Here is a 25,295-nt window from a genome sequence, read left to right as displayed (position 1 = left end):
TAGGCCCCCCAATAGCAGCAGAGATGTGGAGAAACAGATTGGGAAGCAGATTTTGGAAAGGTGCAGAAGCCACAGGGTAGTAGTCATGGGCGATTTCAACTTCCCAAATATTGCTTGGAAGCTCTTTAGATCAAGTAGATTGGACGGGGCGGTGTTTGTGCAGTGTGTCCAGGAAGCTTTTCTAACTCAGGAAGCTATGTAGATTGTCCGACCAGAGGGGAGGCCATATTGGATTTGGTACTTGGTAACGAACCGGGACAAGTGATGGGCTTGTTAGTGGGTGAGCATTTTGGTGATGGTGACCTCAATTCTGTGACTTTCACCTTGATTATGGAGAGACATAGGTGCGTGCAACAGGTCAGGTTTTACAATTGGGGGAAGGGTAAATACGATGCTGCAAGACAGGATCTGAGGAGCATAAATTGGGAGCATAGGCTGTCAGGGAAGGATGTCGTTGAAATGTGGAACTTTTTCAAGGAACAGATACGACGTGTCCTTGATATGTATGTACCTGTCAGGCAGGAAAGAGATGGTCGTGTGAGGGAACCTTGGTTGACGAGGGAGGTTGAATGTCTTGTAAGGAGGAAGGAGGAGGCTTACGTAAGGTTGAGGAAACAAGGTTCAGACAGAGCATTGGAGGGATACAGGATAGCCAGGAGGGAGTTGAAGAAAGGGATTAGGAGAGTTAAGAGAGGGCATGAAAAATCTTTGGCGGGTAGGATCAAGGATAACCCCAAGGGTGGGTCAGTAAATTTGCAGATGATATGAAGATTGGCGGAGTTGTGGATAGTGAGGAGGGCTGTTGTCGGCTGCAAAGGGACTTAGATTAGATTACTTACAGTGTGGAAACAGGCCCTTCAGCCCAACAAGTCCACACCGACCCGCCAAAGCACAAACCACCCAGACCCATTCCCCACATTTACCCCTTCACCTAATACTACGGACAATTTAATATGGCCAATTCACCTAATCTGCACATTTTTGGACTGTGGGAGGAAACCGGAGCACCCGGAGGAAACCCACGCAGACACGGGGATAATGTGCAAACTCCACACAGTCAATTGCCTGAGGTGGGAATTGAACCCGGGTCTCTGGCACTGTGAGGCTGCAGTGCTAACCACTGTGCCACCGTGCCGCCCCTACTTAGATATGATGCAGAGCTGGGCTGAGGAGTGTCAGATGGAGTTCAACCCTGTCAACTGTGAGGTTGTCCATTTTGAAAGGACAAATAAGAATGCGGAATACAGGGTTAACGGTAGGGTTCTTAGTAAGGTGGAGGAGCAGAGGGATCTTGGGGGTCTATGTTCATAGATCTTTGAAAGTTGCCACTCAGGTGGATAGAGCTTGTAAGAAGGCCTATGGTGTATTAGCGTTCATTAGCAGAGGGATTGAATTCAAGAGTCGTGAAGTGATGTTGCAGCTGTACAGGACCTTGGTAAGGCCACATTTGGAGTACTGTGTGCAGTTCTGGTCGCCTCATTTTAGGAAAGATGTGGAGGCTTTGGAGAGGGTGCAGAGGAGATTTACCAGGATGTTGCCTGGAATGGAGAATAGGTCGTACAAGGATAAGTTGAGAGTGCTAGGCCTTTTCTAATTGGAACGGAGAAGGAAGGATGAGGGGTGACTTGATAGAGGTTTATAAGATGATCAGGGGAATAGATAGAGTAGACAATCAGAGACTTTTCCCCCGGGTACAACAGAGTGTTACAAGGGGACATAAATTTAAGGTGAAGGGTGGAAGGTATGGGGGGGGGGGGGGGGGGGCGATGTCAGGGGTAGGTTCTTTACCCAGAGAGTGGTGGGGGCATGGAATGCGCTGCCTGTGGGAGCGGCAGAGTCAGAATCATTGGTGACCTTTAAGTGGCAATTGGATAGGTACATGGATGGGTGCTTAAGCTAGGACAAATGTTCGGCACAACATCGTGGGCCAAAGGGCCTGTTCTGTGCTGTATTGGTTCTATGTTCTATGTTAAGATCCCCATGTGATCTCTCTCTTTCTCTTCATCAAGCTTGCAATTTATGAATTCTGTCTGGTGACTTTAACAAGCCAAAGTTTGGAGACAGACGTTTTGAATTCAGCAGTTGCTGTCATGAAAAACACAGATAAAGCCTATCTACACCTTTAAAACGCCTTGATCAAACCCAGAAGAAAAACAGTTCAACCTGGAGCCAGTGAAGCTGCTTACCTTCCAGAGCACAATGTGCCTTATCTTTAGCTTATCTTCTGCTCTGCAATCTATTTGAAGGTGTGTGAACTTCAAGAATATGAATGCATGGAAGTTGAATGCTTTTATTATTTTACTCAGTCTGTGTTAAATACAATTTCTTTTCTTTCTAAGAATGCAGGAAAACCTGTGTAGCTTGTAGGATTGAACTTTTGTGTTCTGGCTACATGCAAGTTGTTTTGAGTTTTTTTTTTGTGGAGGCCTAGTGAAATTTCTCACCGCAAAGTTCTCTGCCTACCCCACCCTGTGGCATAATTCCAGTTTCATTTAACCACCTGCCATTCACAGAATAACTCACCACTCAGCAGATCTCTGCCATGATCCCAGCATCGCTTGTACCCATGCCCTGATTAAAATTGCAACTGGTCATGCAATCTGGCCTCACCTGTCACCAATAACAGGTGGACACAAAACCATGCTCGGCAAAAGTGAGGACTGCAGATGCTGGAGGTTAGAGTCGAGGGTGTGGTACTGGAAAAGCACAGCAGGTCAGGCAGCATTCAAGGAGTAGGAGAATTGATGTTTTGGATAAATGCCCTTCAGCAGGGCTCATGGCACACAGCTGGCATGGCTGACTCTCTTGTCCTTTCTTGCCTTTTCCCCATAACTCTTGAATCCCTTAGTGATTAAAACATGTTTTTCACCCTTGATTATATATAAGTACAAGGGCTACACAGCCCTGTGTGATGAAGTATCCCACAGATTCACTACGTTCTGGGAGGAGAATTGGATTACCCCATATTATAAGATTATACCATCTGGTCATAGACTCTTCCTACAAGGGGAAATAGCCTTTCCATATCTGCTCTGTCAAGTCATCTAAATACCTTGCCTGTCTCATTAAGATAGTCTTTCATTCTTCTAAACTCCAATGAGTCCAAGACAATTTTCATTCCCTATTACCTGCTGAACATGGATGCTAGCCTTTTTTTGTGATCTGTATACAAGGATTCTCAAAGCTCTCTGTGCTGCAGTTTTTCTCCACTTATAATAATATTCAGCTACTCTATTCTTCCTGACAAATGCACAACTTTATACCTTCCAATGCTATATTCCATGCACCAAGTTTTTGCCCACTCACTTAACCAGTCTATATCCCTCTACGGACTCTGTGCCATTCTCACGACCTGCCCTCCTATTTTTGTGTCACCTGCAAATCTTGTTACAGTACATTCATTTCCCTCAAAGTCATTAATAAATATTGTAAATAATTGCGGATGGAGCACGGATTCCTGTGGCATACCATGAGTTACATGTTGCCATTCTGAAAAATACTCCACTTATCCCAACTCTTTATTGTCTATTATTTAATCATTCCTCTATCCATTTTAATATACTACCCCCAATACTATGGACACTTATCAAACTAAGTAGCCTTGTGTTTGGGACCTTCATAAATGCCACTTAGAAATCCAAATACATTACATCTACTGATCTCCCTTCTTGATGAAGGGTTATGCCCAAAACATTGACTCTCCTGCTCCTTGGATGCTGCCTGACCTGTCGTGCCTTTCCAGCTCCACATTTTTTGACTCTGATCCCCCTTGCTACCGTGTAAAGAATTCAAAATACATGTGTCAGGTACGATTTTCCCTTCCTGAAGGAATGAGGAGTGTGCTTTATTGTATTATGTAAACCTAAACGCTCTGCCAATACATAGTCATATAGCACAGAAACAAACCCTTCATCCAACCAGTCCTAGCTGAACATAACCCCAAACTAAAGTAATCCCACCTGCCTGCTCTTTTATGTCTTTGTTGTCAAACACTTGTTCCTATAGTTTGTCAAAGATTGATCTGGTGCTGGATCTCATTGTGAATGGTGGCTTTTCGAGAGCGCTAAGGTCTGAGAAGTGCTCAACATATTCCTGGGTGTCTCTTTCAATGCATTTGAGAGGTCAGCTATTCCAATAACACCCATCTTGTGCCACAGCACAGGATGAATTGCACTAACTAGAATTTAAGTTGCTCCACTTGTGACTCATATCATTACTCCCTTTGCCGTGTTAATTTGCTCTCCAACATCCAAGTTGTGGGGCTTGGCTATCAACCCACATTCACATCTGTAACTTCTCACAATGTGCACAGAAGGGATGAGCTCAGTCATAGCCTGGAAAGTTGCTTTAGGATCCACAATAAGACAGAACAGAAAAAATGGCATTTATTAAAGTTTGGATGGATTTCTACAATTCCACTTGGAAGAGGGGCCCATTCCGGACTGTAAAAGCAGATGCCATAAATATTCATACAATTCAGGTTCAAATAGTTTGGCTTTTTTTAAGTCAAATAGGAGTCGGATTTTATACAATTAATATCTTGGAGACAGTGACATTCACCTTCTCATTATTGCAGTTTTGCCAGGTTAGAGATGGTGCCCGTCACCCCAAATATCACACAAAGAAGCCAGAGGTAAGTGCACAGATTTAAGTGCATTGGAATGCTATTTTTGAATTCTATCAAGTAGGTTTACCAGAGTGGCACAGTGGTTATCGAGGCAGGCACGATAACATCATTAAAGATGTATTCGCGACAAATACATGAATGGGCAGAGAGCAAAGGGATATAGATCCTTAGAAAATAGACAATAGGTTTAGATAGAGGATCTGGATCGGTGCAGACTTGGAGGGCCAAAGGGCCCGTTCCTGTGCTGTAATTTCCTTTATTCACTGCTGCCTCAGTGCCAGGTTTGATTCCACCCTCTGGCTTCTGTCTGTGTGGAATTTGCACATTCTCCCAGTGTCCACATGGGTTTGTTTGCTCTGGTTTCCTCCCACAGATGTGCTGGCTATAGTGTCTAGGTGGCTTAGCCATGGGAAATGCAGGTTTATAGGGATAGGGTAGGACGTTCTTTGGAGTGTCAGTGGCATATAGCCCACTTTCACACTGTAGGGATTCTACAATGAAGATGAATATGACTTCAGCAATGGATGAGTGATAAGTACAAAGATCTTTTGGTTCAAATTCATGGGTCAACCTACAGGCAATATATGAAAAGTGAATTTTTTTTCCCCTCCTTGGAATCGATGATATTCAAATAGAGGCAAATCAGTAGAGATAATAGGATTGTTGAAAGCCCCCTCTTGGTGTCTGTACTTGCCTTTTAGTTCTAGCTATTTTTTTATTAATCTTGTGCAGTTTGAATGAAAATCATTAAATCAATTACTAAACTGAATTTAAGAAGAGATTAATTACATAAATTGTACTTTAAAAATCCTTCAACGGCTGTTGAATCAGTTATGTAAATTCTAAAAGTCAGGCACATTCTTGATCTGACACAAGCAAAATGTTCACGGAACACTGCCAGATAGCCTGTTTTATTGGCTGCGTCTAACCATCTTTAATTTGGATCAACAATTCCAATTTGGACCAGTTGGGTTTGTTAAACTAAGGCTAATCATTGGCATGTGTACTCTGTCATTTACAACAGCCCAATCAAATGTTTCTATCAAAGATAGATATGGAAATGTAAATTGCTGAGGTGTTACACGAAATAGATATTAAAGATAGACTATTTAACAGTTATAAATGAGAAGCCATTCAGTTTAGTAAAAGTCATTGTTACAAAAAGACCTATAGTTTCCCAGAATCCCAATAAAGAATGTTTTCAAAATGATTTCAGATACCTTAACCTCAATTATTTCCTCTCATTCCTATCTTTCGTTTTGATATGAAGGGTTTCCTAACATCATGGTTAACTTTGCATTTGGCTAGTTGTGCCCTTGTCCCATTGCGCTTTAATTTGAAGTAATCTTATAGAATTTAATTAGGCTTACAGTTTTTGTAAGCAAACACAAGAAGCTGGCTAAAAATAAAGTTCATCAATGGTGAGTACAAAAAGACACATGGAAATGTTCTTGTAGCGATAATGAAGACCAGCCTCAAAAAAGACAGGTACAGGTACTAAAAACTTTCTTGCATGCAAGACATTCAGAAAGGATGGAGAAAGAATGCAAGGAAGAGTGTCATTACAGTGCCGAGCTAAAAGTCACACTCCTCCATACTCACGCAGATACATACACACACACACACACACTTACCAAGCTTTCACAAAGGCAAACTCACACTCTCTCACATGCATGCACACACACAAGTCTATGGGGTGAATTTGTATTTACAGAGTTATATTTTCAGATACAGATAAAAAAAAATGTACAATCTGCAGGCAGTCAATGCTGTCACAATCAATACATGTAATATTTTGTAAATTCCACTTTCAAAATAGAACCAGCCTGACTCAAGACTGGGATACAGACAGACTCTAACCTCACACCTTGAATGCATTGTCTAAGCTGAGATGTCACCTTTTGTTATAAAACCTTAAGTTATCTCATGAAGATAACTTAAAAGGAAATTCTGGGATTTACACATTAATAAATCGAAACCTGCAACCCATTCGAAAAGATGAAATACTCAACAGCAATCCAGGTTTGTTCAATATATCATTTCAGTTATATGACTTTTATATGACATTTATATATCTTTTGCTATAAATTCTGTGTCTTATGATCTTGTACTCCACAACCACCTGAAGGAGCAGCGCTCCAAAAGCTAGTGCTTCCAAATGAACCTGTTAGACTATAACCCGGTATTGTGTGATTTTTAAACTTGGTCCACCTCAGTTCAACCCCAGCTCCTTCACATCATTACAGTGCTGGATAGACAGGAATCCCGCAGGGGCTTCAACAGGATCTATTTCATTAGAATTAAGAAACACTAGAAGTGCCATTACAAGATTGAGTTTATTCTATGTTGAACATCAAGTGAAAATGACAGAGAGATGCAGAAACTATACAGTTGTAAAAAATTTGAATCCCTTTGATTATTGTAATACAAAATGAGATAATCACAATTGACGGAAGAAGACGTGACCGCAACTATGTTGAATAGAAGCTTGCGAATGGGTGTCTTCAGGATCCAGACGAGTGTCAAGCAAGGTTGGGAGCTACTGACAACCTGACAGTGCCTACTCACTTCTTCAAAGATCAACCTGCCACAAAAGCCAATATTAAATGCACTTAGAGGGGAAAACTCTTCACCTTTGTCTGCTACTGGATGATGGTTGTTGCCTGGCCTGAAATTGAGTGCAGATCTTTTCAATTCTGCCTTTCCTCGAACATTGGCAAAACAAAACATCAATATAGATCTGATCAACAAAATACTCCACCTCTCACTTATATCGAAGCAAATACTCTGGAATGTGTAGAACACTTGCCAATATCTTGACAGCCACCTCTCTGGGGCCACCACTGGTGAGGATCATTATCATTGGCTAAACCTCACAAATGAACATGGCTCTTTTCCACCAAGGGTGAGTCGGTCGGTGGATGTACTGTCCGATGCAGTTTCCACAGACTTTGCCACACTTCCATCACCTTGGCAATTAAGAACCTCCACCTTAAAAATACTTCAAGGTTCTGCATCCAATGTCTTTTGAGCAACGGAATTCCAAAGACTCCCACAGAAGAAAAAAATGCTCATCTCTGTCTTAAGCAAATCTTGCACTCAAGATCCTAGTCCCTGTCTGACATGCCCACAAAGATTTGCATATTGAGAACTGGTCTGTTAACTCACATGAAATTCATGGCAGAAATAACTGACCTTGAATAGATGTTCTCCTCAAAATGAGGGACGATTGACCATGACAGAGCAATATTGTAAACAGAGGAGAAAAGAGTTTCTGAAGTGTGCTTTAGATCAGTGTATGTCTGGCCTTATGAAGAAGGATACACTGTTGGATTGATTCTGCCCAGCATAGACATGACAAACCAAATAGTCACCCTCTGTCCTACAATTGTTCTACAGTTCTAAGTGGAATGGGAGAATGAGACGGTTCAATAAGATTAAGTCTCAATCGGGGGGAACATAGTGATCATAGTATAATGTTTAGGTATGCCATGGAAAAAGACAAGGAGCAACCGAGAGCAAAAATACCAATTCCACTGGACTGAAAACAGAACTGTCCAAAGGATACAAGAATCAAAGATTGGCAAGCAAAGATTTCACAGTAACAGGTTGACTTCAAAGGGGGTTCAAGTACAATCATGGGGTGGTTCGGCACCAAAAGCTAGAATCGCCAGAGATACAATTTGAGAATCATAGAATCCCTACAGTGTGGAAACAGGCCTTTTGGCCCAACAAGTCCACACCGATCCTCGAAGAGTAATCCACTCAGACCCATTCCCCTTACTCTGTATTTACCCTGACTAATGCATATCCCTGACACCATGAGAGGAAGGACACCACTTCGACTGGCACAACACATCCATCCCATGACAGGCCAAACAGAGACATGCACAAGAATTCCTAGAAGCATGGCATTCCAACCGGAACTCTATCAACAAACACATTGACTTGGACCCTATTTACCATCCCTGAAAGCAAGAACAGGAAATGACATCACCAATCCAAGGAAACCTAAATGCATAAACAGAAAGCAGACCATACCACCAGTGCTTTGCCAGAGGCTCATTGATGATATTACCTGGTATGGTGATGAAACGTCTGAAAACAAACCTTCCAGTACAGCAAGCAAACTTACATCCAGAATCTCAATCTGCGCTAAGTATCTTCTCAAAACTCGTTAGAAAAGGTACTTGCTAATTCTTTTAAAAGTTGGAATTGATCCAAGGACCTTTAGATCTTCAGTTTGACACTCCCCCATCTGAACAATATAGACTTCCAAAAAGTGTTCGATAAATGCAACATTACAGATTTTCCAGTAAAGTGGAAGTCCATGGAATTAAAAAGGATAGTGGATACAAAGTTATCTAAGTAACAGGAAGCAGAGTCGTTGTAATGGTTATTTTCTGGACTGGAGGAAAACATACAGTGGGATTTCCAGGATAAGACCTTTTCTTGTTCCACGTCAATGATATGGGTGTACTGGGTCTCATTTCAATATTTACAGCTGACACAAAACTTAGAAGTACTGTGAACAGGGTAGTGACAAGATGTCAAAAGGTCACGATTTGGAGATGCCAGTGTTGGACTGGGGTGTACAAAGTTAAAAATCACAACACCAGGTTATAGTCCAACAGGTTTAATTGGAAACACACTAGCTTTCGGAGCGTCACTCCTATCACCTGATGAAGGAGTGATGCTCCGAAAGCAAGTGAGCTTCCAATTAAACCTGTTGGACTATAACCTGGTGTTGTGTGATTTTTAACTCAAGAGTCACAGGCTGGTGTAATATGTGGTAAAAACAATGACTGCAGATGCAGTAAGATGTGAACACAGCATACAGAATTTAAAGCAGACAAGAAAGAAATAATACATTTTGTTAGAAGATGCAGTATAAATCAAAAGGATACCATTTTAAAAGGAGATGCATGAATAAATAGACCTGAAGGCATAAATCAGTGAAGGTGGTAGGGTAAGTTGAGAAAATTGTTAATAGTGTACATCGAATTACAGGCTTTATTCTTTGAGGAACAGAATACAAAAACAAGGAAGTTATGATGAGCATTATCAAACACTGGTTCAGTTTCAACTAGCACAGCCTGCCAACTTTAACACCATTTTAGGAAGGATCTAAAGGCTTTAAAGGAATGTAGAAGGCATTTAGAAAAATGGTTTCAAAGATGAGGGGTGAGGCTGTGACTATGGTGCAGACAGATATAATTATAGATATCGAAAGGGAATGAGATTAGCACTAGATGAGGAAAAAAGCTTGCAGGGCTATGGGACTAATGGTGTTACTCATGTGGGGAGCTGACATGGACACAGCAGGCTCATCGATGTCCTGCTGTGTTGTACAAATGTATTATTCTTTTCCTCCATATTTATAACCTTACACAAGGTATTCGCAGTCAAAACTAAAAATCTAGTTCCTTTAATATTTCATTCTAAAAGTCTTCTGAGGTTTGGGATCGGTTTTGCTCGTGATCAAGGAAATGTGAAGGAAGTGATAATTTCAAGAAATTCTCTCTCAAGAGATTGGTGTGGGCAAATGTGCTGCATACCGCGAGATTGAAACATACACAGCAACAACTTGCATTTTCAATATCTTTAACAGAATAAACTATCCAATGGAAGAACTCCAGTGCACCATTCAGCCCAAGGGACAACAGTGGGAGATTGGTGTCAACTATCCTTGTGTGGTCAAGATTAGAGGGGTGCTGGAAAAGCACAGCAAGTCAGGCTGCATCCAAGGAGCAGGAAAGTCGACATTTCGGGCAAAAGCCCTTCATCAGGAATCTTTGTTGTAACAGCCTTGGAAGTTGGAACTGTACGTCACCAAAATGAAGCAGTGGAGAAGATTGACAGCAATTTGGAGTTGGGGAACCTCATTCCAGTGACAGTCACCTGTCAATATAGATCATAAGTATGGCTGAGAAGAGAGTTACATTATTGAAGCCTTTCATCTTGCACTTATCAAGACAAACACAGGAACAAAATTCTCAGAGAGAACAATTATTTATCCTGCATGAACAGGTTGCTTTGTGGTTAACGAGTGGGCTTGGATTGGTTGAGGCATTTTCAGGTAAGTGTAGGCGGAAAGAATTAGCTTCAAAGTTTTTGTACAAATTCAAAAAGAAGGCATGTCAATGCTGGATCCATTTTTTTCACATCTATAAAATTTTACTACCAAATCCTTTTTTTAAAGCAACCAATCCTGCTGAATTTGCGATTGTTTACAAGTGGTCCAATACACTTGTCTTTATTGGTCAGTGCATTGAGCATAGACGTTAGGTCATGTTGTGGCTGTATAGGACATTGGTTAGGCCATTTTCAGAATACTGCATTCAATTCTGGTCTCCCAGCAATAGGAAAAATGATGTTAAGCTTGAACAGGTGTAGAAAAAATTTACAAGGATGTTGTCAGGGTTGGAGGGTTTGAGCTATAGGAAAGAGGCTGATTAGGCTCGGGCTATTTTCCCTGAAGTGTAGGAGGCTGAGGGTTGACTTTATAGAGCTCATAAAATCGTGAGGGGCATGGATAGGTGAATAGCCAAGGGTTTTTTTGCATCCAAACTTGGGAAATGCAAAACGAGAGGGCTTAGACTTAAGGTGAGAAGGCAAAGATTTAAAAGGGTACTAAGGGGCAACTTTTTCATGCAAAGGGTGGTGCATGTATGGAATGAACTGCCAAAGGAAGTGTTGGAGGCTAGTACAATTACAACATTTAAAAGGCATCTGGATGGGTATATGAAAAGGAAGGGTTTAGGGTGATATGGGCCAAATGCTGGCAACTGGGACTAGATTGATGTAGAATATCTGGATGGCATGGACGAGTTGGACCGAAGGGTCTGTTTTTGTGCTGTACAACTCTCTGACTCTTAGTCACTTACTGTTGTTTCTCACTGTTACAACTTAAGATTCCCTCTCTTGGTGCTTATTGCTCCTCTGAAGCTGATTGACAAAAAAAAAATCACGAGTGCTTGGAGTTTTCTTTTTCCTTAACATGATTCAGGCTCCCTGCTTCCTGCTTCAGGACAGTCCAGCAATGCCTGGGGACTTGTGGAAATTCACATAAACAACTTTAGTCTCTGCAAGAGCTCTATCAAATTCATTTTGGGTTGCCATTGTGCATGCCAGACCCTCATTGATCTTGGCAAGTTTCTCTGTTAAAATGTGAACTCTGTTCTGCAACTTGTACTTCTCTTCCTCTTCTTATAGAATTTGTTGATTCAGTTTTTTCTGTACACAAATCCTCAAAACATTTAGCCCTCTTGCTGTTGTAACGTTTTGGCACAGTCCCTTGCTGGGACACAGTGACTTTTCTGGTTTGTTGGTTTACATAAGTGACACAAATCAAATCACAATAGTCCGTTTAAGATTTAATCCTCGTCATAAAGTTTCAGTCACTTGAATCATTAAAGTCACTTACTCTATCAACATCTTGTAAGTTTGATCTTTTACTGGAAAATGGCAAAACTAAAATGTAGTAGTGTGCAGTCAGATGATGGGTATAGTAATTACCACAAATGTTTCACTAACAATGTACTTCCCCTGACATATTTGCTTGCTAATGTGCAGGCCTTTTAAATTACAGTGTGGTTAACCAATCAGTTGACTGGTGTCATTTTGACTTCTGTGCTTGTAACTTCCAACTTCTTCCACCAATCAGAGATTTCCCAGCTTCTGATCGCATTAATCAAGATGCCTCAATGTTGCCTGAAAATGCTCTTTTCAACTCAATGTATAGTAGGACAAAACATTTTCACCTAACTTCATTGTATTTAATGAGAACTCATCATAATGCTATTTCATAAAATCCCTACAGTGTGGGAACAGGCTCATCAGCCCAAGTAGGAGAAAGTGAGGACTGCAGATGCTGGAGATCAGTGCTGAAAAATGTGTTGCTGGAAAAGCGCAGCAGGTCAGACCGGCTGTGCTTTTCCAGCAACACATTTTTCAGCTCTTCAGCCCAAGACCACACCACTCTCCGAAGAGTAATCCACCCAGACCTGTTCCCCTACCCTATATTTACCCCTCACTAATGCTCCTAACCTACACATCTCTGAACACCATCAGGGATGTGTAACTTAAGTGCATTAGTAAGGGGTAAATGTAGAGTAAACAGGATAGGGGAATGGGTCTGGGTGGGTTACTCTTCAGAGGGTCAGTGTGGACTTGTTGGGCCAAATGGCCTGTTTCCACACTGTAGGGATTCTATGATATGTATACTCCTGACTTCTTTCTGTTGTTTTGGCGTGACCACTAAATGACTTTCTTGTCTGACTCAGATGTAAATGCACTAACATTTGAACAAATTAATAAAAAATAAGGGGCATGTCAGCACAAGCTTTGTAACGTAAATGTTTTGCTTCCTAGTGACTGTTTCCAATTCAAAACCCATTTTAGAGTGTCATTTACCAATAAGAGAAGAAGCAAAGTACCTCCATTACCTCCCATCAGCTGGGTGTACGAAGCATTACCTCAGGTGAAACAAATGAGGAAAAGGTGATTTCCAAATCTTGAATACCAGTTTTCCATTCCATAGCCTTCAGATCAATAAGAACACATTCCTCCGGAAGCTAGGCCTAAAACTTGTGGCAGATTCTCTCTTGACTCCAAACACTAAGCACTGCTATCAGCAACTAAGTTACTGCCATAGCCTCTCGTCATGGAGTCAAGTTTGAATACTGACTGACGAGCTCACCCCTAAAATCCAGAATGCATCATGACTCCTGGGCTGTCTGGGCTCTCATCTAACACGCACATGCATTTAGCTTCTTGCACAGCTTAGGCGAAAGCAATTATAACCTTGTTAATTTTGAGTTCTGAATCCGAAACAGGTCAATTATGGCGCCTCAGATTTGTCTTAGCCAAGACCAGCTATTTAAAGACCCACTGGGAGCTTGGATTTGGAAGGGTGTTGTGGTAGAGTGGTAGTGTCCCTATCTCTGAGCTAGAAGGTCAAGGTTCAAGTCCTATCTTCCCTTCAGGTGCGCCACTGCATCTCCAAACAGGCTCATTAAAAATAATTGGCGATTATACTTGGCTTATTGACCTATATGACAAAATTATTGACGATAATTTTAAAATCTATAACACTGGGGTACAATCTAGTACACAATCCTAAACTCCCAAAGATTAAAGAAAACCTGTCAATACAGCTGTATGTAAGCATGACTAAGATAGTTGCTCCCACTTTGTTACCAACAATATTCAAACAATATTATTTCTTGCAAAAGATGCAAAAACATAATTCAGATTAACATTTGATTCTTGAAAGAGGGAAAAGAGCAATTAGCATTTCTTGAAGCAGTGAACCTGTTATAGAACAGCATGAGCTTATGAATGTGCATATATATTCACTGAAACTGTGAAAAACCATCAGGTTGCGTGAGAATAATGCAATATCAAACTTGGTCTGTCTGGCACATATTTTGAGTTTTAGAACACAAAAGAAACTTGTTCAAGCGATATTGATGCTGCAATTTTCCCCATTTCTAATTATTCATAAACAGTCAAGAGCCACTTTTCTAGAATACTGTACAGTAATCAATATGGCGTAAGCACAAGATTTTAACCAAACGATGATGAAGGATGATATATTTCCAAGCCAAGATGGTGTGTAACGTGGAGGGGAATCTTGCAGATGGCTCTCATTCACTTGCTGTCCTTGATCTTTACAAAATTACAGGTCATGTGTTTGGAAGGTATTGCCAAAAAAAGCCTTGACAAATTGCTGCAGTGGCTGCTTGTAGATGGTACACACTGCTGCCACTGTGCACTGGTGGTAGAGAGAATGCATGTTTAAGTCAGAGTGTATTGCTTTGCACTTGACCGTGTTGAAGTTGAGAAAACCCAGAAACTACAGAACTACAGTCTCTAACCTTTTCTTGAAGTCACAGTATTTATTTGGTCAGTTAATTTACATTTTTGGAAAAAAGGCTAAATTGAGGTCTCAAGCAGAGTGGTCTTGACGGAATCCAAACTGAGCATCAATAAATAGGTAGCCGCTGAGTAAGTGCTGGTTACTGGTAAGTGATGTTTGATAGCTTGGTGGACAATGCATTCCATCATTATGCTGATGACCAAGAATCCACCGAGTGGTAACTGACTGGAGTAGATTGATCTTGCTTTTTGTGTACAAAGCATACCAAGGCAATTTTCCACTTTATTGGGTGGACACCAGAGCTGTAATTTAACTTGAACAGAGTTCAGTAGGGCAGTTGGAATATTGTGAGGATTCATTGCCTTTGCTGTATTCGTTGCCCCCAGTGATTTCTTAACCTCACTTGGAGTAAATCAGAATTACTGAAAAGTGGCATCTGTGACACTGGGGACTTTGGCAGGAGAGCAATATAGATCATCCATTCAGCACTTCTGCCCAAAACTAATTACAAATGCTTCAGCCATGTATTTTACACTCATTAGGAGCTCTAACATCACAGAGGATGGCGATGCTGCAGAACAGGCTTGAGGGGCTGAATGGCCTACTCCCATTCATATATTCTCGGTTATGTATATATCCCATGCACATAGGTCCTCCTGCCTTAGACAGCTTCAGGCTAATTGGGTTGGCTAGCAGCTCTGCAGACCAGTAATGCCACTAGGTACACAACCGGGACAAGCAGTCCCCAATGCTGGGAGCTGGACTGACAGATTTCTCTGGCATGGACTGAATGTCTTGAAACGCATAAAGGTGGATAAATCCCCAGGATCTGATCAGGTGCACCCTAGAACTCTGTGGGAAGCTAGAGAAGTGATTGCAGTGCCTCTTGCCAAGATATGTGTATCATCGATAGTCACAGGTTAGGTGCCGGAAGACTGGAGGTTGGCTAACGTGGCGCCACTGTTTAAGAAGGGTGGTAAGGACAAGCCAGGGAACTGTAGAGCAGTGAGCCTGATGTCAGTGGTGGGCAAGTTGTTGGAGGGAATCCTGAGGAACAGGATGTACATGTATTTGGAAAGGCAAGGACTGATTAGGGATAGTCAACATGGCTTTGTGTGTGGGAAATTGTGTGTCTCACAAAACTTGATAGTTTTTTGAAGTAACAAAGAGGATTGATGAGGGCAATCTATATGGACTTCAGTAAGGTGTTCGACAAGGTTCCCCATGGGAGACTGATTAGCAAGGTGAGATCTCACAGAATAAAGGGAGAACTAGCCATTTGGATACAGAACTGGCTCAAAGGTAGAAGACAGAGAGTGATGGTGGAGGGTTGTTTTTCAGACTGGAGACCTGTGACCAGTGGAGTGCCACAAGGATCGGTGCTGGGCCCTCTACTTTTTGTCATTTACATAAATGATTTGGATGCGAGCATAAGAGGTACAGTTAGTAAGTTAGTAGATGACACCAAAATTGGATCTGTAGTGGACAGCGACGAGGGTTACCTCAAATTACAAAGGATCTGGACCAGATGGGATGAGAAGTGGCTGTTTAATTCAGATAAATGCGAGGTGCTGCATTTTAGGAAAGCAAATCTTAGCAGGACTTATACACTTAATGGTAAGGTCCTCGGGAATGTTGCTGAACAAAGGGACCTTGGAGTGCAGGTTCATAGCTCCATGAACGTGGAGTCGCAGGTAGATAGGATAGTGAAGGCGGCGTTTGGTATGCTTTCCTTTATTGGTCAGAGTATTGAATACAGGAGTTGGGAGGTCAAGTTGCAGCTGTACAGGACATTGGTTAGGCCACTGTTGGAATATTGCGTGCAATTCTGGTCTCCTTCCTATCGGAAAGATGTTGTGAAACTTTAAAGGGTTCAGAAAAGATTTACAAGGATGTTGCCAGGGTTGGAGGATTTGATCTGTAGGGAGAGACTGAACAGGCTGGGGCTGTTTTCCCTGGAGCGTCGGAGGCTGAGGGGTGACCTTATAGAGGTTTACAAAATTATGAGGGGCATGGATAGGATAAATAGACAAAGTCTTTTCCCTGGGGTCCCGGAGTCCAGAACTAGAGGGCATAGGTTTAGGGTGAGAGGGAGAAAGATATAAAAGAGATCTGTGGGGCAACTTCTTCACACAGAGGGTGGTATGTGTATGGAATAAGCTGCCAGAGGAAGTGGTACAATTGCAACATTTAAAAGGCATTTGGATGGGCATATGAATAGGAAGGGTTTGAAGGGATATGGGCCAGGTGCTGGCAGGTGGGACTAAATTGGGTTGGGATATCTGGTCGGCATGGACGGGTTGGACTGAAGGCTCTGTTTCTGTGCTGTACATTTCTATGACAATTATGGAGTGACTGGTCAGCTTATAAGTTTGTGTAGAGGGCCAGATTCAAGAGGCTGGGAAGGTAGTTAATGACCCTCACAAGGGCGCTTTTGGTACCAAAGTAGGCCTAATGACTTTCTAAATACAAACCCAAAATCTCCAGACTTCACACATGGTGTGGGCTTCTGCCCACTGTGGTTAAATACTGCTGGCAGAGGAGTGAGGCACTTGAGTGGTTATTAACTGGTCACTTAAGGATCTCAATGGACTCCCTTTGGGCAAAATTGCCCAATGCTTCTCATAGGGCAGTAAAATTTTCAGAAAGGAGATGGGTGGTTTGGTCAGTGATGGGAAAGCCACACAATGGCTATTATGTACTCCCTATTCCAAACCATGAAGCACGACGTTCAGTCCTGCGATTATATTTGGCTGTTGTGCAACTCATTCCAAACTTTGGTCAAAGCTTTATTTGCATGAGAATTTATTGCTCTGTGGGGTCATTTCAAAGAGCAGTTGAGACAGTTAATCACATTACTGTGGGCTTGAAATTACGTACAGGTCAACCAGATAAGAACAGTAAATTTCCTTCTCTAAAGATGAGTAGTGAATCAGATGGGATTATTTTTGAAACAACAATCTACTGGGTTTCATGAGCATCTTTCCTGAATACCAGCTTATTTCATTCATTGTCATCCTATTGTGACTTGTCATTGTGCGCATTCAATTCAGGTTACCAGATCATTCAGCCAAACCTCTGGCTTATTTGTTTATGAAACAATACCTGATAATCAAAGAGGAGTACGTTTTGGTCTGTCACCTGTAATGACTGGATCTACGATAACACAGGCAGAACCTATGTTACAATTTTAATAACCTAAATGAATAATGAATACTACATGGAATTATATTGGAAGTACTGGTTTCAACTATCTTTTCTGTGATGGATTGGTAGCAACACATTAATACAGACCGGCAATTAAAGTTAACTGCCATTAGCAGAAAGAACTGTGGATGTGTCGCATAATATAATCTTGCCCAAGTTAGGAGCCTCTGAATCAGGAGGAATCCGAGATGAGACCAACACCATTTCACTTCAAGTTGAACCGGAAGGGGAGAGGTGAGGGGTGATGGGGGGGAGCAACATCTGCAGACTGACCAGAAAATTAGCTCTCTTAACAAGGTACCTTTATTGATCAGTGACCTGTGAAACAGAAATCCTGAAGAAAATCTACAGACAAAGATAATAAGTGAAGATTCGACAGCTGGTTGGTTTTGAAATTTGAATTTTGGTAAATCTTATACGGAGTTTTTAAATTGGACTAATATTATAGAAGGTAAAATAAATGATAGGTTAGAGAAAGGAGTTGTAAATAGTTCTTAGTTAATCATTTTCTGTTGTACTTTAAGAAATAAAGTTGCTACTCTTTACTTGAACTAATTCTTGGCCTGTTGAATTTTCACAGATTACTGCACAGGGTAATCTTTTCTGTGTTACAGGTTTAAATTAGCAGGGGGTAGGTTTACCCTATGTTGTAACAGTTTGGAGGCTTGTCAGGGATTTGAACTGGTTTAGACAGATTTGAATATATTGGGGCTACAAAAAAATCCCAGATTTAAACACTTGCAGGTTAGTGTCCTAGATCTTGAATAAAATGTAAATGAGACAATTTGTTTTAATTTTGGTGACTTGTGATAGATTAAATTTAAAAAAAAAAGAAAGAAAGAAATGGCTCTTAAAATTGCTAAAGAGGTTCTGGGATCTGAAGAGGATTTTTAAATTTGCCAAGAAAGTTTAGAAGGAAAGAAAAAGCCATACTTTTAGAATTAGCAAAGAAATTAGATTTGGGTCTAAAGGACAAAAGTAAAGCTGAAATTGTAAGGGAGTTACTCAAACACTTAGGTATGTCAGAGAAACAGACAAATGCAGTAGAGGTAGAAAAACTTAAATTACAATTGAGGAAAATGGAATTAAAAGACAGATAGAGGACAGAAAAGAGGCAGACAGCGAGAGCGAGACATACACACACACAGCGAGAGAGTGACAGAGACTGACAGACAAAGATTCTTAGCTGAGCAAAAAAAGAGAATTTGAACTTGAGAAGTTGTGACTTACTCAGTCAGCAAAGTCAAGTTAACAGGATGGAGATTAAAAAAAAGAGAAGATTGTCATATATACAAAAACTCTGCCACATTTTGGTGAGAAAGGTGTTGAAGCCTTCTTTCTTTAATTTGAAAAAAATGGCTCATCAGATGGAATGGTCTGAGGATTTATGGATAATGCTAGTTCAGATTAAACCATTAGGCAGAGCTAGGGAGGCAGGCGAAAGTGAGAACTGCAGGTGCTGGAGATTAGAGTCAAGATTAGAGTGGTCAGCAGGTCAGAAAGCATCCGAGGAGCAGGAGAATTAACGACTGACAGCGAGGGAGATATTTGCCGCACTGTCAGATGAGGCAGCAAAAGATTATGAAGAGATTAAACAGGCTATTTTAAGTACTTATGAATTGGTACCAGAAGCATATAGACAGCAGTTCAAAAACAAAAAAGGAACCAGGTCAGACTTATGCTGAGTTTGAAAGAATTAAACATGGTCATTTTGATTTAAAAATAGGTAAGACCTTTTAGGCTCTACGAGAGAGTATTCTGCTGAAGAAGGTTAAAAGCTCACTTCCAGAGATGGTAAGAATTCATGTGCAGGAACAGAAATTTCATGAAGGAAGATGGGCAGTAGAATTAGCAGATGAATATACGTTTGTGCATAAGACAAACTTCTGGCCAGAGGGATATAAATTGGGAGAAAGGGAGATTCTACACTACGAAACCAAGAGTAGAGAACACTGGTAAGAATTTACCACAGGATAAAAAAGCAGCCCATGAGGGTGGAAAAGAGGTGAAAGGCCTCAGGTATGTCCACTGTGGTAAAGTGGGACACATAAAGTCATGGTGCTGGTCATTAAGAGAAAGGCACCGTGGAAAAAGATGTGGCAAAAGAAGCTAAATCAGTGGTATTAGTGAAGGTAGTAAAGGAGACCCCAAGAAGAGCCGAGGAGCTGCAGGAGAGTGCACAGCCGAGGCAGGGGCTGGGTATGGAGTTAGTACCTGATGTCTATAAAGAATTAGCCTCGGTGGGTAAAGATTACTCAAAGAACAGGGGAGAAGGACAAGTAGTTATCATTTTGAGAGATACAGGATCTAACCGGTCGCTGATAGTAAGGGATGAGCGAATATGCACTCTTTCTGATCAGTTACCAGAGAGTATGATAATTTGTGGGATAGATGGACAGAAATTTAGCATTCCCCTATGTAAGATCAGGTTGGAGTGCCAACTCAAGACTGCGGAAGTTACAGTGGGAGTAATTGACAGAGCGTCAGTTCCAGGAATTCAGTTTGTTCTTGGTAATGATTTGGCAGGATCCAAGGTAGGAGTGACACCCCTTGTTGTGGAGAAGCCCAAGGAAGACCAAAAAAACTGAGGAGTGTAAACAGAAATATCCTGGTAATTTCCCAAACTGTATGATACCCAGATCCCACTATCATAGATCACAGCACGAAGCGAAAAGTAAAGAGAGAAATGAAGGTGTTGAGGTTCAGTTAGCGGATTTTGATGTAATGGTGCAGGAAAAACCTGAACAGGCAGAGAGTCAGACAGAAGTGTTCAGTCCTGAAAGGCTAAGGGACTCGCAACAGCAAGACAAGACAATAAAAGATATATATGTGGATGCGTTGTCCGAAAAGGAGGCAGAGAATAGTTTGGAGGATTATTTGAAAGATAAAATACTAAAAAGGTGGAAACGGAGACCACAGCAGATTAGTGTAGAGGAGAATTGAGCTGAAGTGCACGAGATTGTGTTACCAGCAGCATACAGACAGATGGTATTATGGGTAGCACATGAACTGCTTGCAGAAAGTCAAATTGGGGTATGAAAGACTCAGGCTAAAAAGGTACAAAAACATTTTTATTGGCCAGGAATGCACAAGGATGTGGTTACCTTTTATCGTATGTGTCATACATGCCAAATGGTAGAGACAGCCAGGACTGCAGATGCTGGAGATCAGATTCGAGAGCATGGTGCTAGAAAAGCACAACAGTTTAGGCAGCATTCGAGGAGCAGGAGAATCTACGCTTCAGGCATAGGCCCTTCATCAGGAATGACATCATGATGTCAAGTGATAGGTAAGCCACAGGTGGCAATAAAACCAGCAGCTTTATTGCCGATTCCCAAACGTGAAGAACCTTTCACAAGGATTATAATTGATTGTATAGGTCCCCTCCCGAGAACTATAAGTGGGAACCGGTACTTGTTAACCATAATGGATGTGTCTACCAGATTTCCAGAGGTAATTCCATTATGGAGTATCAAGGCAAAAAGAGTAGTAGAGGAGTTAGTATCTTTCTTCACACAGTATCGGCTCAGCAGAGAGATTCAGTTGGACCAAGGGTGAAATTTTACTGCTGGACTCTTTAAGGATAGCTTAGTTATACAGCACTTCAAATCCAGTGCATATCATCCTGACTACCAGGGAGCTTTAGAAAGGTGGTCTTCAAGGTCTGTGCCATGTTGTGAGCATACTGTCAGGATTACCCGAATGATTGGGATAAAGGTATCCCACTCATATTGTTTTCCATTAGAGATGCCCCAAATGAATCTACTCTGTTCACTCCCTTCGAGTTAATATTTGGGCATGAAGTGAGAGGCCCTTTGAAAATAATTAAAGAAAAATTGACAGGACCACAGTCTGAGATCTCAGGTTATGTATCGGAGGTGAGGGAGAGATAAATAGAGTAGGTGAGTTAGCTAAACAGCATCTAAAGAGGGCACAGTGCAAAATGGAGCAGGTGGCAGATAAAAGCGGAGACTCAAATATTTTCCCGAGGGGATGATGTGTTAGTACTGTTACCAGTGATAGGAGATCCCTTCAAAGCCAGGTTTAGTGGTTCCTATCAAATTGAGAAAAAAATGGAGTCAGGTGAACTATCTCATAAAGATGCCAGATAGAAAAAAAAAGGTATCGGGTATGTCATGTGAACATTTTGAAACTGTATTATGCAAGAAAGAAAGAACTGGAGAAACAAATGTTAGTTTACTGCCCCACAGAGTGAGGAATCAAATCCAGATGACCTGGATTTTGATGTGCCTCAAAATATACTTTAAAAATGAAGTCGTCCTTGAGGAGTGGGATAGGTTAGTAAGCTAGAACGCAGTTGAAAGATTTGTTACTTCAGTATAAGGATATATGTAAGAATCAGATGAGGAGGACCAGTGTTATTATACATGAAGTAGATGTAGGAAATACTGCTCCGATGAACAACATCCCTATTGGCTTCATCCTTTCAAAGCCAGACAGGTCCAGATGGAGGTGGAGGCCATGCTCGACAAGGACATCATCGATCATCCTAGTTCCCAACCTGGATAGAATTCAATGATTCTGCGTGGAATATCGAAAGGTCAACGCAATTACAAAATCTGACTCACATTCAATTCCTAGATTGGAGAACTGTATCGAGAAAGTCGGACAGGCCAGTTGCATCACCAAGATGGACTTACTGCATGGTTACTGGCAGGTACCTTTATCAGAGACGGCAAAAGAAATTTCTGCATTTGTAACCCCAAACAGGCTGCATCAGTTTAAAGTGATGCCTTTGGAATGAAGACCGCAGCCGCCACATTCCAAAGACACATGAACAGAGTTGTGGCTGGGTTAACAAACTGTGCAGTCTATTTGGATGATGTAGTGATCTTTAGTAAGTCCTGGAAAGATCACATAGTACAGTTGACAGAGTTCATTGAACAACTACGAGAAGCAAAACTGGTGATAAACAAAACAGAATTCGCAAAAGCAGAGATGACATTCTTGGGATATAACATTGGTTATGGAAGTTTGACTCCCCGGAACGCAAAGACAAAGGCCATCGAAGAAAGAGGTGCTGCAATTCTTAGGACTCAGCGGATTCCGTCAGACGTTTGTTCCAAACTTCAGCAGTGTAGTGGCACCATTAACCGATTTGCTAAAAAACAACAAAAGGTTTTGATGGACAGAACAATGCCAGGAAGCATTCGACCATTTTAGAGCCACATTAAAACTGGTGTGGTGGTTAGTTACACCAAACTTTTCAAAACCTTTTAAAGTCACCATCGATGCTTGTGACATTGGAGTTGGAGCTGTACTCCTACGGAAGGATGAGGATGTGATTGAACTGCCAGTGGGTTATTTTTCTAAGAAGCTCAACATCTACCAGTGGAAACATTCCACGATCAAAAAATAACTATTGAGTTTGTTACTGGCCCCTCAGCATTTTCATGTGTACGTCATGAACAATATCAGAGATGGTTGTACACACAAATCCTCTTACATTCTTAGAACGCTTTGAAGACAGGAATATGAGACTATTTTGTTAGAGTCTTATGTTACAGACTTTTAATTTAAAATCATACATGTTGCAGGTTGTAAGCATGCAATTGCAGATGCATTATCGCAGATTTAACTGATTAAGTTTAGATGAGAGATTTGTATTTATCCATTGTTTTGGGAAGACATTAAGGTGAACTTAGATTAAAGCTATCTGCATGTTATGGTATTGTGTTTAAAGAATAGACAAAGATGAAGCCATTTTTTTTATTAAGGGGTGAGGTATGATGAAGGTGTAAGGTGTAATGTACCTTTCAGAGAGCTGACAGCTCGCAAGGACTTAGAGGGGCACAACTAAGTACCGGAAAATTTAAAATGTAACATTTGGCCGAACAGCTAGATAAGCTGGGTTGCCTCGAGCAAAAAAAACTCGAATTCAGCCAGTTTAAATTATGCCCCAACATACCAAACTTCAATCAAGTTTGAATTTGGCATTTTGACAACATTAGCACCAATGAAACGATCCGATGCTTTGGGATATAAAACCGAACAAAAATAAACAGTTGGGGGAGAACTGCCAACATGTGTAGACTGCCCAGAAAAGCAGCTCTCTTAAAAAGATACCTTTAATCAATCAGTGACCTGTGAAACAGAAATCCCAAAGTAGAAGAAAAGCTATAAAGGAAGATACCAAGTGAAGATTCAACAGCTGGCTGGTTTTGAAATTTGAACTTTGGTAAATCATAATTGGGGATTTTATCAGACTAACATTACAGAATAGAAAATAAATGATAGATTAGAGCAAGGGGTTGTCAATAGTTGTTAGTTATTCTGTTATACTTCAAAGTAACAAGTAAAAGTAACAACTTTATTTCTTAACTAGTTCTTGGCTTGTCGAATTTTCACAGATTACTACACAGGGTACTCTTTTCTGTGTTAGAGGTTTAAGTTAGCAGGGGGGAATTTACCCCGTGTCGTAACGGGGGGTAGGAAGTAAATGGGCAGGTGTTGCACATTGTGTGGTTGTAAGGGAATATCCCATGGTGGAAGGTGGTGTGTGTGTGTGTGTGTGCTGGAAGTGGAGAAGTGCACCAGGGTGTCCCAGAGGGAACATTCCTTGCGGAAGGCTGACAAGGGAGGGGAGGGGAATAAGAGTCTGGTGGTGGTGGAAATGGCAGCTAAATGACTCTCTGGATGTGGATGCTGGTTGGTGAGGACAAGCGGGTCCCTATTGCTGTCGTGGGAGGCAAGAGATGGGGTTAAGGGTGAAGTGCAGGACATGGGTCAGATCCAGCTGAGGGAACTGTCAACTGGTGCTAGGGAATCCTTGGTTGAGGAAGATGATGGACATTTCAGATGCCCCCCATTAAAATTGGCAACAATAGAGCAGGTGCGATGGAAACAGAGGGAAAAGGAGAACAGGATAGCGCCTTTACTGAAAGCAATGAGCGAGGATGTATAGTCAAGGTAACTGTGGGAGTCAGCATGTTTGTGGTAGATATTAGTGGCCAGACTATCCCCAGAAATGGGGAGAGTTAAGGAAGCTAAGAGAGGTGTCAGAGATGGACCAGATGAAGGTGAGAGCAGGGTGGGAATTGAAAGCAAAATTGATAAACCTTTTCTAATTCTGAATGAGAGGGGGGGAAGCAGCACTGATGATGTCATCAACATACTGGGTGGGCACCAGAGAAGAGCTGCAACAAGGTACGTTCCATGTATCCAACAAAGGGTCGGGCATAATTGGAGCCCATGTGGGTATCATGGCCACACCTCTGACCAAAAGAAATTGAGAGGAGTTAAAAGAAAAATTATTCAGAGTGAGGAGCGCTCGGCCAGGCAGAGGAGGGTGGTGGTGAATGGGATGGTTCAGGCCTTTGTCCCAGGAAGAAGCAGGGAGCCTAGAGACCACCTGATGGGGGATGGACCTGTAGAGGGAGTGCATGTCCATGGTCAAGAGGAGGCGGCTGGAGCCTGTGAACTGGAATTTCTGAAACCGAAGTAAAGCATCAGAGGAATCACAGATATAAGTGGGAAGGATCTGGACAGGGGGAGAAAAAACAGAGTTGAAGTTGGAAGAGATGAGTTCTGTGGAGCAGGCAGAAACAATTGGTCTGT

The 25,295-nt window shown here is 41.6% G+C and overlaps 1 protein-coding gene and 1 pseudogene across 8 annotated transcripts in view; both read right to left on the bottom strand.

Annotated features, from left to right (window-relative positions):
* The window catches only part of st3gal2 (ST3 beta-galactoside alpha-2,3-sialyltransferase 2), a 340,428-nt gene that overhangs the window by 305,960 nt on the left and 9,173 nt on the right, over nt 1-25,295 (bottom strand). The gene's annotated exons all lie outside the window — the stretch shown is intronic.
* Nucleotides 10,775-12,064, bottom strand: LOC148147407 (uncharacterized; annotated as a pseudogene).

Source organism: Chiloscyllium plagiosum, unplaced genomic scaffold (genome assembly GCF_037043375.1).
Source record: "Chiloscyllium plagiosum isolate Xiang-an unplaced genomic scaffold, Cpla_swu_hap1 HiC_scaffold_17, whole genome shotgun sequence".
Taxonomy (NCBI): Eukaryota; Metazoa; Chordata; class Chondrichthyes; order Orectolobiformes; family Hemiscylliidae; genus Chiloscyllium; species Chiloscyllium plagiosum.
This window is presented reverse-complemented; position numbering and strand designations above follow the sequence as displayed.